Source organism: Odontomachus brunneus, unplaced genomic scaffold (genome assembly GCF_010583005.1).
Source record: "Odontomachus brunneus isolate Ranch 3 - 2012 unplaced genomic scaffold, Obru_v1 Obru_scaffold_061, whole genome shotgun sequence".
NCBI classification, from domain to species: Eukaryota; Metazoa; Arthropoda; class Insecta; order Hymenoptera; family Formicidae; genus Odontomachus; species Odontomachus brunneus.
The window spans coordinates 711,670-729,795 of NW_022639511.1; the positions used below are offsets into that span (position 1 = coordinate 711,670).

Below are 18,126 nucleotides of genomic sequence, written 5' to 3' on the forward strand. Positions count from 1 at the left end.
AAAAGTACCGGAACGGCAAGATAATTCGGCGGGGGAGCATTTTAGAGAAAAATGTTTCAGACAAAAGTTGTAAGGCTTAAAAAAACGATAATAGTTATTTGACATAGGATAGCGTCGCCAAAGTCAGAACAAGGTCAACTTTGCTTTTTTAAATAGAAACACATATTTTTTATTATGGCATTTTATTCAACGTAAAAACGCAAACAACTTTTGCTTGAAAAAATTTTTTATACGACCTCTATTTTCTAAGATATTTACGTAAATATCTACAAGATTATTGGTTTCAATAATTTTTTACTTGAATTCTATCAACTTTACCAAAAAATATCAAGAAATAAAAATTGTTTATTTTGTTTTCATAGAGCTCTGTGAATTTTTTCAGAATTTTGTGTTAACTTTTTAGTACTTCAAGAAAATGTAAGAAAATAAAGTACTAAAAAATTAATATAAAATTCTGAAAAAATTCTCAGAGCTCTATGAGAACAAAATATACAATTTTTATATCTTCATATTTTTCGCTAAAGTTGATAGAATTCAAGTAAAAAATTATTGAAACCAATAATCTTATAGATATTTACGTAAATATCTTAGAAAATAGAGGTCGTATAAAAAATTTTTTCAAGCAAATGTTATTTGCGTTTTTACGTTAAATAAAATGCCGTAATAAAAAATATGTTTCTATTTAAAAAAGCAAAGTTGACCTTGTTCTGACCTTGGCGATGCCATCCTATGTCAAATAACTACTATCGTTGAATGCGTTTTTTTAAGCCTTACAACTTTTGTCTGAAACATTTTTCTCTAAAATGCTCCCCCGCCGAGTTATCTTGCCGTTCCGGTACTTTTGCTATACCCTGTATATATAATGAATCTATTTGAGTCATCGGTTTAATGGGGTTTGGGATTTTAATAAAAAAAATATATATATAAAAATTGGGACTCAAGGATCGGTCTAAGTATGGAATGTTGATTTTCCGCGTACGATAATCGAAGAAAAAATTTCGATACGTGCGTTTAACATACTGGACAATTTTATCCTCCCACAATCATATTAATATTAAAAAGTAATATTAGTATTTAATAACACTAAAACATCCGTGCTTGCTCCTTATGTGCCGTTACAAATCTTACTGTTAGTTTTCTCTATTATTGTTGTTTTTTATAAAAAATGTGTAATATAATTTTAAAATGTAAACATTGTTTTTTATTGTGTATATGTATACAATTATTGCACAATATAATTATCTTGACTCCTCTGCAGCAGTTTTGGTGTGTATGTGAAATTGCCCTATTTAATAACGTACATATGGCCCTTGAATTAAATAGCCTATCTAGGAAACAGAATCTGCGCGCAATCTGCCGTTAGTCTGTCGTCAGAGTCTGTCGACAGTCTCTGCGCGCCAAGTCTGTTACCAATCTGTCGTCAGAGACTGCTAAAACAGTTTCTGTGTGCAGTCTGTTGCCATTCTGTCAACAGATACTGTTGACAGACTGTGCGTAAAATCTGCTCGCATAGGTTTGGCTATCTGGGACTAAAATCATATCATACGTATCATACGTATCATACTAAAAATATCAATTTTTTAATTAATTTTATAATTTTATAATTATATTAGGTGAAGTAAAAAGTTCTGAGCGTTTTTTCGCTTTATTTCGACGATAAAATTAACATAGTTAGGATTATCCGATTTCAATCAAATATGCGCCGTTTTGTTCGATAACTTTTGTCCATTTTGAAGGCAATTTCATAATTCCGCGATTGAAGAAGTCCTCGTCCCTATTGGTAAAAAACTTGACCAGCTCATTTTCACAAGCCTCACTTGAGGCCAGTTTTGTATCATCAAGAAAATTTTGCAAATGCTCGAAAAAGTGATAATCGCTTGGTGCCAAGTCTGGACTATACGGCGGGTGCAATAGAACCTCCCATCCAAGCTCTCGGAGCTTCTGGCGCGTCGTTAATGATGTGTGCGGCCTGGCGTTGTCTTGATGGAACACAACACTCTTCCTATTGGCCAATTCTGGCCGCTTCTGGTCGATCGCCTGCTTCAATCTGGTCAGTTGTTGACAGTAGAGGTCCGAATTGAGTGTTTGGCCCGATGGGAGCAGCTCATAGTGGATGATTCCTTTCCAATCCCACCAAACACACAGCAAAACCTTCTTGGCCGTTAATCAGGGCTTGGCGATCGTTTGGGCCGGCTCACCGCGATTGGACCACGATCTTTTTCGGCTGTTGTTCTTGTATGTGACCCATTTTTCATTACCAGTCACTATCCGCTTAAAAAATGGGTCGATTTCGTTACGTTTCAGCAAAGAATCGCAGGCATCATTTCGGTCCAAAAGGTTCTTTTGCGTCAATTCGTGTGACACCCATAGATCGAGCTTCTTCTTGAGACCAGCCTTATGCAAATGGTTCCAAACGGTTTTCTGGCTAATCTTCAGTTCCTGGGCAATGGAATAAGTGCTCACATGCCGGTCCGACTCGACGATTTCCATGATTTTATCGACATTTTCGACGATTGGCCTACCAGAGCGTGCCTCATCTTCGACGTCCATATTACCAGAACGGAATCGTTGGAACCACCGCTTTGCTGTTGCATTCGATACTGTATTGGGTCCATAAACAGCACAAATTTTTTTGGCCGCCTGCTCCGCCTTTTCACCTTGGTCGTAGTGGTACTGAAGAATGTATCGAATTTTCTCTTTTTTTACCTCCATTTTGGAACGCTGTAACACACAACGGGCTTGACCAAACACAAAACTGTCACAGAACTTTTTTTGAAGCGTAATGTCACCTTTAAATCGCCGTATAGTATGACCCGATGCGATGTATACATCGTGAGATGTGGCTCACTAAAGACATCTAGCGGAAAACGCTCAGAACTTTTTACTTCACCTAATATAATTAATTATATTTTCAAGAAAAAATACTGTTAAGAATTGTTTTAAAAATTGTAGGAAAACTGAAACAAATAATATAGAGAAACTGTTTAGTATACTATAAAAATCTCACTGTTAATTTGAACATGTTTCAACAGTTTTCTTCAGTACAGTAACTGAAACCTTGTACAATACAAAAGTTTTTATTATCTTTAACTCTTAAACATCAGTTTATGTTGATTTTAAATGAAATTTAGGTATTTTAATTGATTTCTCACTATTTTCATACCAGAAAATTTACTCAGTACTGAGTCGGACGCGAACTCGAGAATTGCAAATACCTCCAGATTTCTAGTCTATTACCTTAGCTGCTGCGCTACTTCTTCAACTTATACTAAATGTTTCTTATTGTCCTCATATGCAGCCAAAGCAATAATTTTAATTTTTTTTTATAATATTATTTAATACAACTACAAAAATAAACTATTTAATCCAAATATTTCATATAATAAAATATAATATTTCATATAATAAAAGAAAAGTCAGAGATATACGCATAAAATATTTATGTAAAATATGTTTATCTAGAGTTTATTTATAGTTAGATTTTATATTTAAGACCGTCTTAAGTTCACCTTCAGATACTCCATAGCCAATAAAATGATCCGTAGAGCATCTGAAGATGAACTTAAGACGATCTTAAATATAAGAACCAACTATGAATACCAGTCCATGTGTTGACAGAGAGAAGTAGCAGAAGGGTCATAGGCCGGTTTTAGCTGATCCCGATTTCAGCTGAATGATTACAGCGCCTCTAACCAACCGTGCACATAAATTACGTAGTCAATATGCATGAATTATCTCAGTGGATAAAGAAGTAATGTCCATGATTTTTGACGTTAGTTAGAAAAAGACAGATAATCAACACTATCTGTTCTTGTCTCATCACAGGCGAGAAACAATCGCAGCGATAGACATAGGCCGGTATTCATAGTCAAATCTTATTTCAAGACCGTCTTAAGTAATGTCTTAAGATGCGAATACGGCTCTGTGATTGGTTCATGACATCTTAAAACAGTACTTAAGATGATCTTAAATATAAGATCTGACTGTGAATACCGGCCATAGAGGTGAGTTAGTGGCGATTTTATCGTTAAAGAAACATCTCGCTCAGCTATTGACGCATCGCGTTATTCGTAATTTCAGAAGAATTTTCAGGTTTACGTTTTCTGGCCATTATAACTGAGGAATAATTTGCATGGGAACACTAATTTAGATACAAACGAAGGAAATAATTTAAATTTGAGCATTATATGCAGGCTCTTATATGCCGCTAGCATTTATTGCTTATTTCTCGATAACTATAAAAGATATTGATGTCATTCAAAAAGCACTGACTTTTCGACAGTTTATGCTATTGGAATTAGTGTTTTATAATAGTACGAATAATACCACTGGTTTAGGTTAAGCATAGGAGCGCACGTACGTCTCGACGTCGCGGGCAGACTCTTACATGCCGTTAGCATTTATTGTTTATTTCTCAGCAATTCTATTTCAGCTTAGAGCTTCTATACATAGAGTCTGGCCACTCAGACAGGTTCTGTAATAAAATGGCGTCGGTTGCATCGTGAAATAATTCCGTGCGTTAATAATATATGTTTTCTTGATTGTTTTAGACTATTGTAAATGAAGAATTAATTCATCATTGAAATAAATAAAACTATTATATCGTTATTTGCATATTAAATGAATACATAATAAAGTATACATTAGCAGAGCACATAGCAGAGATATCCAAAATATATCATAGGAATATCCTAAAGATATATTTGGGATATGCGATATCTTCAAGATATCCTTATGATATATTTGGGACATTCCTGCTGTGTGGAGTATATCTCAAACGAATGGAGGAAACTTAGAGTTCTAACCTTAAGAGGTTATTGATAAATTATGTGATTATAAATAATTGAAATACAAATGTATATAGGCAGGAGTCAAAATGCCGAGCTACTGTATTATTTGATGCAAAAATTATTATCAAAAAGGATTTTCTATGTGACCGTTATCAACAGATCCTACAAGAAAAGCGTTATAAATATAAAAAATTAATAAAAAGGACTGATTACTTTTTAAATTATTAGTTTATAAATGCTTATTATACTAATAAACTCACTGTTATGATAATTAAATATCTATGATTATAAGTATTCTGTTATTTATAACATCTTTTCTCTGTTTAAATTTGCCTCCTTTTTGTCCTACTTCTAATTGGTACCGTCATTTTATTACAAAAATTGAATGCAGCCAATAAAAGCATGAACAGTCAGTGGCTAAACTCTGTATATACACAGATAGCACATGGACCTTTGACTATACAGGGTGCGACGCCAAAATCCGGACAAAATTCAATTTAAAATTCTCGCCGTTCTATACCACTGGTAGATGTCGTGATTAGCGTTCAAATAGCTTGACGCATGTACTAAACCATCATAACCTCGAAACAGTTACAATGTTGAAACCAAGTGCGGAGTATAACTGAAGAGCCGCGATTATCGAAAATGTTCGCGCTGGGCGCTCAGTGAATCATTCGGTTCTTCAGGTACCCGAGATCGATTGTGTATGATGTTATCGCAAAGTACAATGAGTCGGAGAAGCCCAACGAAGGTTTTGCAACAAAATTTCCGAATGTTCACGTGCTGGATGTTGTATCCAATGAGGGTGATGTCATGCCACCACATTTCTTTAACAAAGGGGAAAATGTCACAAAAGAAGTTTATGTGTTCTGACAAATGTAGTGAAGCTGTGGATGGAAACTGTGTCGTTTGGAAAGCCGTATGTTTTCCAGCAGGACGGTGCGCCCGCCCACACAAGTCATTTGGAGCAAAATTGGTTGTCGGACAACGTCGACATGTTTTGGTCGAAAGAATTCGGGCCTCTCAACAGCCCAGATTTGAATCCTTTGGACTCCTATGTATGGAGTTGAAAGGATCACGAACAAGTCCAGACATCCAAACGTCGCATCATTGAGAGCCGCTATTGAAGCGGCATTCACCGATATGGACCGTGACACATTAAAGCGCGCCTGCGCACGCTTCAGACCGAGAATGGAGGCGGTCATTCAAGCAAACGGGGGATATATTGAGTAAATGTGTTCTTTATGGCCTTACAAACAATGTGGTTAAAAAAATTTTGTAAACCTTTTCGTTTTTGCAATAAAAAATATGTTTGGGAAAAATGTATAATTTGTCCGGATTTTGGCGTCGCACCCTGTACATAAAGAAAAAGTATCAAAATCTTTAATCAAAATATTATTAAAATATTGATTAAATATATTTTATAGTAATATTTATAATAAACAAAAAATAAATATTTGTAGTAATATTTTATAAATATTTCTATAAATATTACACATGAAAAAAATAAATATAATTGTTTATAATTATTAACTGAATGAAAAAATAAGCAAATCGAAATTTAAATTGGTAATGTATACACTGAAAAAAATTCTTTAAATTAAAGAAATATATTTCGTTAAATATAATTTCTTAACTTAAAGAAATATTTGTCAGATTTTAGAAAACATGTAATAAATATAAAGTAATATTTTTTTTTAATTTGTAAAATGAGCTATAAAATTATGAATTTCTAGATAAAATTTCTAGAAAAAATGATTTCTTTGATTTAAAACATCTATATAAGAATAAGTAAATGTTTTCCTTACAAGAAGAAAATTAGTTTTTTAAATGTAAAAATTCCTGAGAAAGTTTAGTCAGGGTTTTTCGCGTCTCAACATATAAAATATAATAGAATCTACCTACGGAAAAGAAATATTGCGTACAGGAAGTTTAATTGTCTCCAAAGGGTAATGACTAAGAGCATAGTTGACAACCTAAAACCGATAAAATACTTTGTACGTTTGGAGAATCGTTCTGGTCCTAGTAGTGATAAACATACGATGACGTTGCGGTCGCAAACACTAAACAATAACGATACTGATAAATCTGAAATTTACATTTCGTGTAATGAACCCTCACAAACACCTACTTCGGTAATAATTCCGGTCAATATTACTTCAAATGAGTTTTATGGTGACACGATTGACTTTTTTGCGATTTGGGAAAAATGGTTCGTGAAATTGTCGAATGTAGAGTTACCTCAATATTTGCACTCCCTCCTGCAATTGAGGGAACGTTTTAGTCTCCCAGCTCACAACTCACGAGAAACTATGATAAAAACCTTTATAAAGGAATTTGAAAAAAACCTTTGGAAGTGTAGATCTCTGAATAAAACCAAAATGAGACTTAAGGTTAGCTCACTATTGAGTTCATATCTGACAAGTGAATTTATTAATAGCAGAGAGTTAGAACTCGATAAGTTATCGAAATTGAAACTTCTGGGTTTATCAAGAAGAACAATAATGTAATTTTTTAGAGCTGATAAAGGGAATATTACGGTAGCTTTGAACAAAAATGAATACTTAGAGAAGATACAGGCAATGCTTAAAGATGTGAACACGTATAAAGTGATATTAAAAAACCCGATAAAGAAAACTGAGAATGATTTATACCAAATTGTTAAATCTTGGCAAGACAAGGGTTATATCAGTCGACAAACCTATAACTTACTTTCATCCGCTGATGCGTTATTACCTCGCGTGTACGGTCTGCCAAAAATACATAAGCCAAACTATCCATACAGACTGATAGTTTCAACAGTCAACACCCCCCTTTATAATTTAGCGGTTTACATACATAAGATATTGTACAGGATTGTTCCATGACCCAAGAGTCACATTAAGAATAGTTTTGTTTTTTACAAAAAAATCTCAAATGTTAGACTGGATGACTCCTTCACATTGGCATCTTTAAACGTCGTTTCCTTATTCACTAACATTCCGATAAAGCTCGCTTTGGCTAGTGTCAGGAGGAGATGGTCTCATATTTCTCTTTCTACCACCATACCGCGTGAAGAATTCTTGCAGGCGGTGAAATTTGTATTGGAGTCAACTTATTTCATGTTCAATTGCATATGCTATCAACAATTATTTGGCACACCTATGAGGTCTCCTCTATCACTTGTAATAGCGGATTTAGTTATGGATGACCTTGAGGCATTTGTAATGAACCGTCTATCGTTTATTCCACCTTTTTACTTTAGATATGTGGATGATATCTTGTTGGCGTTTCCTACGGGTGGTCTGGATGAAGTTTTGAGTACGTTTAATTCTTACCACCCACGTCTCCAGTTTACACATGAGTTCGAGCGTGAGAGGTCCATTCGTTTTTTGGATGTATTGGTGAAACGGTTTGACGGTCACTTAGTTTGCGACTGGTATCGTAAGCCTACGTTCTCGGGAAGACTTCTGAATTATTTTTCATAGCATCCCGATAGTCACAAGAGGGGTATGGTTGTTTCATTTTTGAATAGGGCTTTAACGCTCTCACATCCCATGTTTCATGAGAAGAACATTAAGGTTATAATAAAGATTTTACTGAATAACTGTTATCCTTTAGAGTTTTTTTTTTCGCACCATTAATAGACGAATTAAACGATTGGCCGCTGAAGGTTTAGATGGAGATAAGAAATGCGTTACCACTAAGTACGAGGAATTGAATAAAAACGTTCTTTATAATTCCGTACATCAAGAATACTTCAGAGAGGGTTTCGAAGCACATAAGGGATTCGGAACGGGAAGTGCCGTATAGTGTTAACAACAAATTGAATATTTTTATACATTGCCATAAAGATCAGTTAGATAAAAATGAAAGGACTCATGTGGTGTACAGGATTTGTTGCGGCGACTGTGATGCGTCTTATATTGGACAAACGAAGAGGAGATTGGTGGATCCCCCATAGCGCATTGCGTCCAAGCACCCGGGCCAAGCAAGCTGCCAAAAAATGGTCGACCCCGGGGCTTATTTGTATTATTTGCACCGGAGGGGCAACGGTGGAGACGGGCATACATGGACAGCAGGTCTTAAAGGATAGCAACCTTTGACTTTGAGAGACTGACAGCTGTACCATTTGGTACAGTAACATTGTTTCTCTCTGTAGTCGCCGTGCGCTCGGGATCGCGCCAGAGATGTCGCTCCCGAACGGCATCTCTGAGCGTTATCTAGGAAGAGGAGAGTGTCGTGAGCGTGGAGCGTCAGGTAGCTAAGTGGTTTAGAGCAGTCGTCCGGCAAGCGAAAAACCCGGGTTCGAGTCCCGGGCTAGCAGGACCGCACTCTCGATATTTTTCTCTTTCTGAAACGAAAAAGATACGCAGATCTCGAACGCACGGCGTCCCGCCGCCTAGTATGCCCTCCTCCTTCTATTTACCATAGTAAATAATTATAATCAAATAAATCTTATAAATATTTTGTAAATGTTTTATAAATATTTTGTGCTGTCCGGGTAACTACATGGAATCTCACATGGGATTCCTGTAAAAATCATGTGGTTTCCATAAGATGGCATCCGTATGGTTTTCCATAGGTTTTTGGTCCAAATTATCAGAGGAAACCATATGGATTCTCATATGGATTCCGTATGGATTTCTCATATGGATTCCTACCTGGTTTTTTTCAACAAGGCATACAGCACAAAACGTTGAAAAAACGTCGATGAGACGTTGCAATGTTGAAAATAGAACTGGATGTTTTTTCTGCATAAAATTTATGTTGATTTTTCAACATTGATTACAAGATACAGTTGCAGTGTTAAATATACAGAGTGTCTCACATTATCCTCCGGGAATTTTACGGGGACGTAGAACAGATTGTGGTGAACATAAAGTCTTATAACCGTTTTGTGATATTCGCAATAATTATCGAGATATTAATTGTAGAACATTTGTGAATGATCATGCAGGATATGGTAAATGAGTTATAATAGCGACGACAGCTGTCGTGTACTTATACTTTAGATCAAATTGAACAAAAAAGTCCTCTACCATTTTGAAAATAATCACAGATTTTTAATTATTAATTAAAGAAGATGAGTGTATTATCACGCAAAATCGTGCAATAATCTTCTTTAATTAATAATTAAAAATCTATGTGATTATTTGCAAAATGGTAGAGGACTTTTTTGTTCAATTTGACCTAGTACTAAGTATAAGTACACGACGCCAGTCGTCGCTATTATAATTCATTTACCATATTCTGCATGATCATTCACAAATTTTCTACAATTAATATCTCGATAATTATTGCGAATATCACAAAACGGTATAAGACTTTTATGTTCACCTCAACCTGTTCTACGTCCCCACAAAATGCCCAATGCAAAATGAGAAGAGTGTAAGATATCCTGTATATTGAACAAAAATTACAATATTTTTGAACGTTGCAACAATATTTAGGGAACATTGAAAATTATATTATTGATAATATTAACGAGGAATTGTTTATTATATAATAATAATATTGGGTGTACAACTTAGTTCGGTCCGTTTTCAAAAGATGGCTCTAGGTGCTATAAATGGTTGACGGCGACAGCTGATTTTTGCTGTATCGTGAAGTGTCAACATCTGTCAACCAAATATTGTTTACAAGCCTTTGAGTTTTGCACAACAAGTTTAATTTTTACTGCGTTGAAAATGTCGAGTTTCGTTCCAAATAAGCACCATTTGCGGAAAGTTTTGATTTTTTGTTTCAATTGGAAGAGAAGTGCAGCTGAAGCGCGTCGAATGCTTGTGGAAGTTTATGGTGAATCTGCACCGTCGGATAAATCTTGCAGAGAATGGTTTCGACGATTTCAAAGTGGTGATTTTAGTGTTGAAGACAAAGAGCGTTCGGGTCAACCGAAAAAGTTTGAAGATGAAGAATTAGAAACATTACTCGATCAAGATTCGTGTCAAACGCAAAAAGAGCTCGCAAGAACATTGGAAGTTACTCAACAAGCTATTTCGAAACGACTCAAAGCCGCGGGATACATCCAAAAGCAAGGAAATTGGGTCCCATACGAATTGAAACCGAGAGATATCGAATGACGATTTTTCATGTCCGAAATGTTGCTTGAACCGTACAAAAAGAAGTCTTTTCTGCATCGAATCATTACCGGGGACGAAAAATGGATTCACTACGACAACCCGAAACGCAAAAAATCGTATGTAAAGCCCGGCCAACCGGGAACATCAACGCCGAAGCCGAATATCCATGATGCCAAGGTAATGCTCTGTATTTGGTGGGATCAGAAGGGTGTGATCCACTATGAGCTGCTAAAACCTGGTCAAACCATCACGGGAGACTTCTACAGGCGACAATTGATCCGTTTAAAGCGAGCTATAGCCGAAAAACGTCCAGAATATGCGACCAGACACGAGTCCATAATCTTTCACCATGACAACGCTCGGCCTCATGTTGCTGTTCCGGTTAAAAACTATTTGGAAAATAGCGGATGGGAAGTTCTGGCTCACCCGCCTTATAGCCCAGACCTTGCCCCTTCCGACTACCATTTGTTTCGATCGATGCAGAACGCTTTGACTGGAATACACTTCACTTCAGAACAGGGTATCAAAAATTGGCTCGATTCATTCTTGGCTTCAAAAGATGAACGCTTCTTCCGCGACGGAATCCATAAATTGCCAGAAAGATGGGAAAAGGTAGTGGCTAGCGATGGACAATACTTTCAATAATGTATTAATTCGTTTTATCATTCAAATAAATGCGTTTTTCAAGTAAAAAAACGGACCGAATTAAGTTGTACACCCAATAAAATAAATTATTATTACATTTTGTTATATTAATATGTATGTATTATTCATATTATATTACAATATACCATAATCAAATATATTTTTTTTATTATTTATATTTAAAATTGAAATGCGTTTAAGCAATTTTCAGCGCAAACCCTGAAGAATAATATTTTATTTTATAATATTCTCTATTATGTAGAGTCTGATACAAGTATTGATAACAAAAAATGCATTGATAACAAAAAACATTAAACTGAAAGAAATGGTCGAAGTCATTTTGCAAATAACCACATAAACTTTAGAGATATTAAATAAAATAAATAGGCGAATCAACGCGCGTATTTGCTAAGTACGTTATAATATACTGTGAACACTATAAGTACACATTATATCAGCATAAATTATAAGAACATTGTTGGAGTCACTGGAATCATCGCTGCTCGATCGTCAGGTTAAGCAATACTTTTAACTCACAAGGGGAACACCAAGTGACTGCTCCGGGGATTTTAATGCGCTTTTTACAGGTTGTTCTTGGGCGAAAAAAAACGACATCCGGCCGTTTCAGCCAATGGGCCATAGTTTCGAAGAAATCGATTTTTAAAAATGATTTTAGTCGGCCGCGGCACACTTGTTCGATCGTCGCTATTGAGCAACAGCAGCGATAGCGCAGTAAATAAGACGTTGGCTTCGTACACAGTAGGTTGCATGTTCAAATCTCATCTCGTGAATTTTTTTTATTAGAAATTTGTTCTTATCTGTAATTATTTATATTATTGTGTAGATATAGATTAATTATGAAAAAGATTATTTATATAATTATATTGATATATTTTTCTTGTAAATAAAATTTTTAAATTTTTAAATAATTCTTGTAATAACTTAAAAAATTTGAATAAAGAAATATTATCTTTATAAATTTTATTTTAATTTAATGTTATTAATTTTTATTACTTTTTGATTCTAATGAAATTTTATGAGTTTACAAATTAGTAAATAATTAAATATTAATATATAGAATAATAATTATTATGAAATTTATGAAGATAATATTTCTTTATACAGATTTTTCAAATTATTACAATAATTTTTAAAAAATTTTAAAATTTCATTTACAAAAAACATCTAATTAAAAACAATTAAAACATATAATTAAATAATTTTTTTCGTGTATATCTACACAATAATATAAATAATTACAGATAAGAACAAATTTTTAATAAAAAAAATGCACGAAGCGAGATTTGAACACGCAACCTACTGCGTACGAAGCCAACGTCTTACCAACTACGCTATCGCTGCTGCTATTCAATAGTGACGGTTGAACGTATCAAGTGTGCCGCGGCCGACTAGAGTAATTTTTAAAAATCAATTTCTTTGAAACTATGGCTCATTGGCTAAAATGGTCGGACACGTGTCGTTTCTTTTCGCCCGTAAAAAGCGTATCAAAATCCCCGGAGCAGTCACCTAGTGTTCCCCTTGTCAGGACATGGATGGGTAACCGGCATACCGCTTCGGATTCGAAATTGTCGAAGGAAGATTTGCGTAAGTTTTGAAGTGTGTTTAACAATTTTCGGTTCCTAGCAGTTATGACACATGAGAAAATTAGGAATTAGTTTTTTTTTATGATAGCTATATAGAAAATTTTTAAGTGGACATTTTTACATTATATCAAGGTTTGTGCAATATTAATTCAATGTTTCTCAATATTACTGCAATATTGACATTGTTGCAATTCAACATTTTTTCAACATTGATTTAACATTACTGTGCTGTATGGGTGCTGAATAATATTTTTCTTAATTTTAAAGATTTTCTACTGCATTTTATTGGAACTTACTGAAGTTGACTAAAATTTCGTCGATTTTCAATGAATATTGCTAAAATTAACTAAAATTTCAAATTTCCAATAAATATTGCTGAAAACATAATGAAGGTGGGTTCATTGATAGAACCAGACAGTACACAATAATGAAACATTATTTATGATAAAGATTAATAAATATTTAAAAAAAATAATTTACATAAATATGTTGCAAATATTGAATATATATTTTTTTATAAAGATTTAGGAAGAATACAAAACTAGATACGAAAAATATTTATAATATATTTGTAAAATATAATAAAAAAATATTTATAATTATAACTGCAAAATATTGTTTAACATCTTTTCAGTATATAATACAAATATATAGCATAAATATTGTCGTCTACAATAGATTTATCTATATGATAAATATTATATTGTTATATATGAAAATATTAAAAAAACAAGTTGAAATTAATATATTGCTCATAATAATATATTAATATTGTATAAACATACAAGTATAATCCTTATACCCAAATGTCCAACACATATGTCTAAAAGACGTCTTAAAGACGTCTTATTTAAGACGTCTTTTTTCTAACGTCTTAAAGACGTCTTTTTTTGACGTCTTAAAGACGTCTTATTTAAGACATCTTTATGACGTCTATTAAATGACATTTTTAAGATTATGTATAATTGTCTACATTACCGACTGTGAGATTCATACACGCCGTTGCTATGGCAAATAACGACTTCTTGCGAGTATCGTGTACGTGATATATGTCAAGTAGAGAAGTTATTAAATGTGAATTGTTTTATAATTTGGTCAGTTTATTTTTGAGTTGCAGTGCCGACTGAAAATTTTCTTTCTTCCATACAGGTAGTTCTTGGAAATAATAGACTGGATCTGTTCATCCGTTCTGCTCAGGATTAAGATTAGGATCAATGACAGCTAGCAATGTTGATGGTTTCCAATATCGTATTTAAATTTTAAATCATGTACTACCTATAATATTACTATTAGGCAGCATATGTTTTAAAATTTAAAGTATATTATGTACAAATATTATCATTATCCATTAGCTGTTACCAATACCTAACCCTGAGCAGAATATATGAGTGATTACACATTTTAATTATAATTTTCAACCGACTGTAGCAAATAAATAAAAATAAATAAAATCTCCCCTTTCTATGTGTATATAATTATATATACACATATATATGTGTATATAATTATAATTAAAGACATCAGAAAAATGTCTTAATACGTCAGAAAAACATCTTAAAAAAAGTCCTAAGATATCTTAAAAATGTCAGAAAACATTTTAAAACAATGTTTTAAAGACGTCATAATGACGTCTTTTTCGTTTTTTTTTTGGACGTCTTAAAAATTTTAAGACGTCATAATGTTGTCTGGGTATATTCTTATTAAAACTTTATAATAATTATGTTGAAAATATTTCTGGAATAAATTAATGTTCTATATAGCTTATAGAATAGTACTTAGAATAATACTAGTCTCATTAATACGAGAATTTGTCTTATTACATATTTCTTATACTTCTTATATCGTTTTTTTCGGAGAAAACACTTTCTTTAAATTTAATATTCGTACTTATTTAATTTTGTGGTCTTTTTGTTTCATTAAAATATTATATTCTTAAACTAAATATTATTTTTTAAAATAATGAAAATAAGAACTTTTATTTCGTTGAAGGAAACCATTCCATTTGATGAAACAATACTATTTCTTAAAAGTTTCTTTCAAAATTTAGTAATTCGATTTGTTTAATTTAAATTTTCTTGGATTTTTAATTTTTTTTGTTTAGATTAATCATTATAACATTCTGTTAAAAATCTAAAAGTAATTATCACTGGTTCACTACATCATATCAATATTCATCGCATATCGAATGTGTTGCATTGTTTCAATATCTATCAGCAAATTATCCAACAAGCACCAAGTAAAAGTTATATAACTATTATTTGGTTTTACTAGGCATGTTATAATATACTGTAAATACTATAAGCATATACTATTATTGTGCGTAGTAGTCGCGGAACTGTAGACCATGGCAACATCGTATCTCTATTAGCGCTATGCGACGCCAAGCTTCGAGGAATGCAACGTTGCCACATCCGCAAAGCATGATCGCGAACGAAAAAGCGAAAGCCAAACTTATTTTTGCTGATTAATCATACTCTAATAATATACGGTCAATTTCACTGAGACTGAAGTATGTACTTCTGTAAGTATTCAATTAATTTTGCCCAAATTTTGCCCAAAATTGCCCAAATTATTAATATTATTGTAAGTCATTTGCAGCTGACAAATGCGCGTTTACGTGTTACTTTTTGTATGTCAGCGCCATGTAAGGTATCGAGAAAAATAGTAAATTATAAGCGGTAATTTCTCGTGAACTATACGGTTAATCAAATCCATATTTAATACACATACGTTTTAATACTTAAATTAATTTTGCCACAAGTTTCAAGAATATTTCTGTCTTCACTGTTTTTGACCAAACTACCTTAACGGAGTCGGGGCATGGATGATGACCGATAATATATCGCTTGGGATCGAAATTATCGAGGGAGGTTCACGAAAGTTTGGAGTGTATGTTGACAATCTTCGATACTTAGTGGTTTATGAGACATGAGAAAATTATAAATATATTTTTTTAAATATTATGATTTTCTCATTTTTCACCTTCGCACAATAATTCGATTATTATTTATTACTATCAATATTTAATAGTGATTTTATTATCAGTATTTACCAGAAATTAAGTACTGGCTAAAAAATTACTGAGTAATATTTAATCACTAATAATTTTTCAGTATTTATCTTAGCATGAAATTTATTATTTCATCAAGCAATATTAAAGCAATCGTTTATATTTTCTCAAAATATTTTAGAAGAAATACCTAATATTTATAACAAATAAATATAAATTTAAATATTTATAACGTAAAGAAAAATAATCGTTCGTAATATTTATGATAATTATTTATATTTATTTATAAAATATTTATCATAATCTTTTTCATATCTGCTTTACTCGGACATAAGAATATGTAGAAAATATTTATCGAATATATCTTTAAAATATTAAAATTTTTCTTGTAAATATTTTAAAAAGATTTTATAAATATTTTGTGCTGTCTGGGAGAGTTTTTCAGCAAATTTCAGCACATTATGTTTTCAGTTTTTTATTATATTTTCAGTATTTTATTATATTTTCAGCAAAATTTTTCCATCAGAGAACTCGATGTAAAACACTTTTGCTTTTGTAAAGTGGAAGAACTTTGTTTATTTTTCATTGCATAAATAGTTATTATAAAATTATTGTTTAGTTATATATATACACAAATACATATAGGTTATATACACATATTTAGGTTTTTCATATTGCTTCATATAGGCGAAAGAGGAATTCCATTTCTGCTCTTACCCTACCACCAAAATAAACATACTTTAATGTAACGTATGCATCTATATACATGGTTAAATTTTGTCAAAAAAGTTCAATAGAAATATCTGATTAAAAATTATTTACAATATTATATAGGATTAATTTGAGTTAAGTTTTTTTAGGGAAGAGATACAGGAGGAGAGACAGAAACCTATATGAACTATTATATGAACGCTTATATAAACTGCTTACTATTTTTTAATGTACGTTGTGTCGAAAAAACATGTCTATGAAACTTCTTTTGTTAATATTTTTTTAATAAACAATAAGCAACGGCTAAAAATTCTTGAATATTTAGGAGGGTGAATTTTATAATATGTGTCAAAACCAAAGTCATTGGATGGAGGGTAAGTAAGGATGAATATTTACCTCGGGAAGTTCTGCTGCATCTAGCATACTTTTCAAACATCTGATTTTTAAATAATATAACTAAAAAACTCTTCTTGAGTATATCAACATTAACCTAAGGACAATTAGAGTTCACGCACAGGTTGTATAGTGCTATTATAAACTATTAAAACATAGTGACACAATCTCGCCATGAGAACAAATTTTATTAAATATCATACGCGTTTCGGTCTCATTTCACAGACCCTCTTCAGTGATTACAAGTAATGTTATAGTGTCGCAAAAAATAAAAAATCGCAAAAGTTAGCGTTAACATTGATTGTTACAGAATTGTCGCTACAAATTTTTTTGTCTACGGGATTCGGAAGCACAAACATAATATATCATTTACACAATGAAATGTTTCATTTTCGGAAGCTACTGGCAATTTATTCCGAGACTGGTCACTCCATTGCACGTACTAAGATGCTGTGGTATGATCATCTAAAAAACGTATTCAGATAGAGCAACCAACCCCAATGTGAGGGAAAAACAAAATAATGATATCTACCTCGATAAAGGCCAGAGAGTTCCGGTGAGATGTTACGCCTATGAACGTGTACCTCCGAATGCCGCAAACAATACAGAATCCAGTGTTTATATTTACTTCATAACCGCAAACGAAATACGATCTAAGTCAAACCGAGTAACATGTTGTAACATTTTTCTAAATTCTCAGTATCAGTATGAGAATTCAGTCCATGCGTCTGCATTTTTATAAAAATCATCTCTGCAATCATTCTTTTATAAAATAGATGTTCCTTATGCAAAACTTTGACATTATCCCATTTAAATTTGTGACCGTAATTAACACGGTGCTCTTGTACGACAGAGAGATGCGAAGTAAGGTCTCGAGGTAGTCGTTTATGTTCAGATACACGAGTGGAGAG

The 18,126-nt window shown here is 32.8% G+C and overlaps 1 protein-coding gene and 1 long non-coding RNA gene across 2 annotated transcripts in view; both read right to left on the reverse strand.

Annotated features, from left to right (window-relative positions):
- LOC116846142 (flavin reductase (NADPH)) overlaps positions 1-18,126 on the reverse strand; it is a 112,518-nt gene that overhangs the window by 88,414 nt on the left and 5,978 nt on the right. The gene's annotated exons all lie outside the window — the stretch shown is intronic.
- Positions 17,385-18,059, reverse strand: LOC116846145. Its single transcript, XR_004378405.1, has 2 exons — positions 17,748-18,059; positions 17,385-17,680 (listed from the first exon to the last, which is right to left on the reverse strand). It is a non-coding gene; the product is annotated as an uncharacterized LOC116846145 (long non-coding RNA).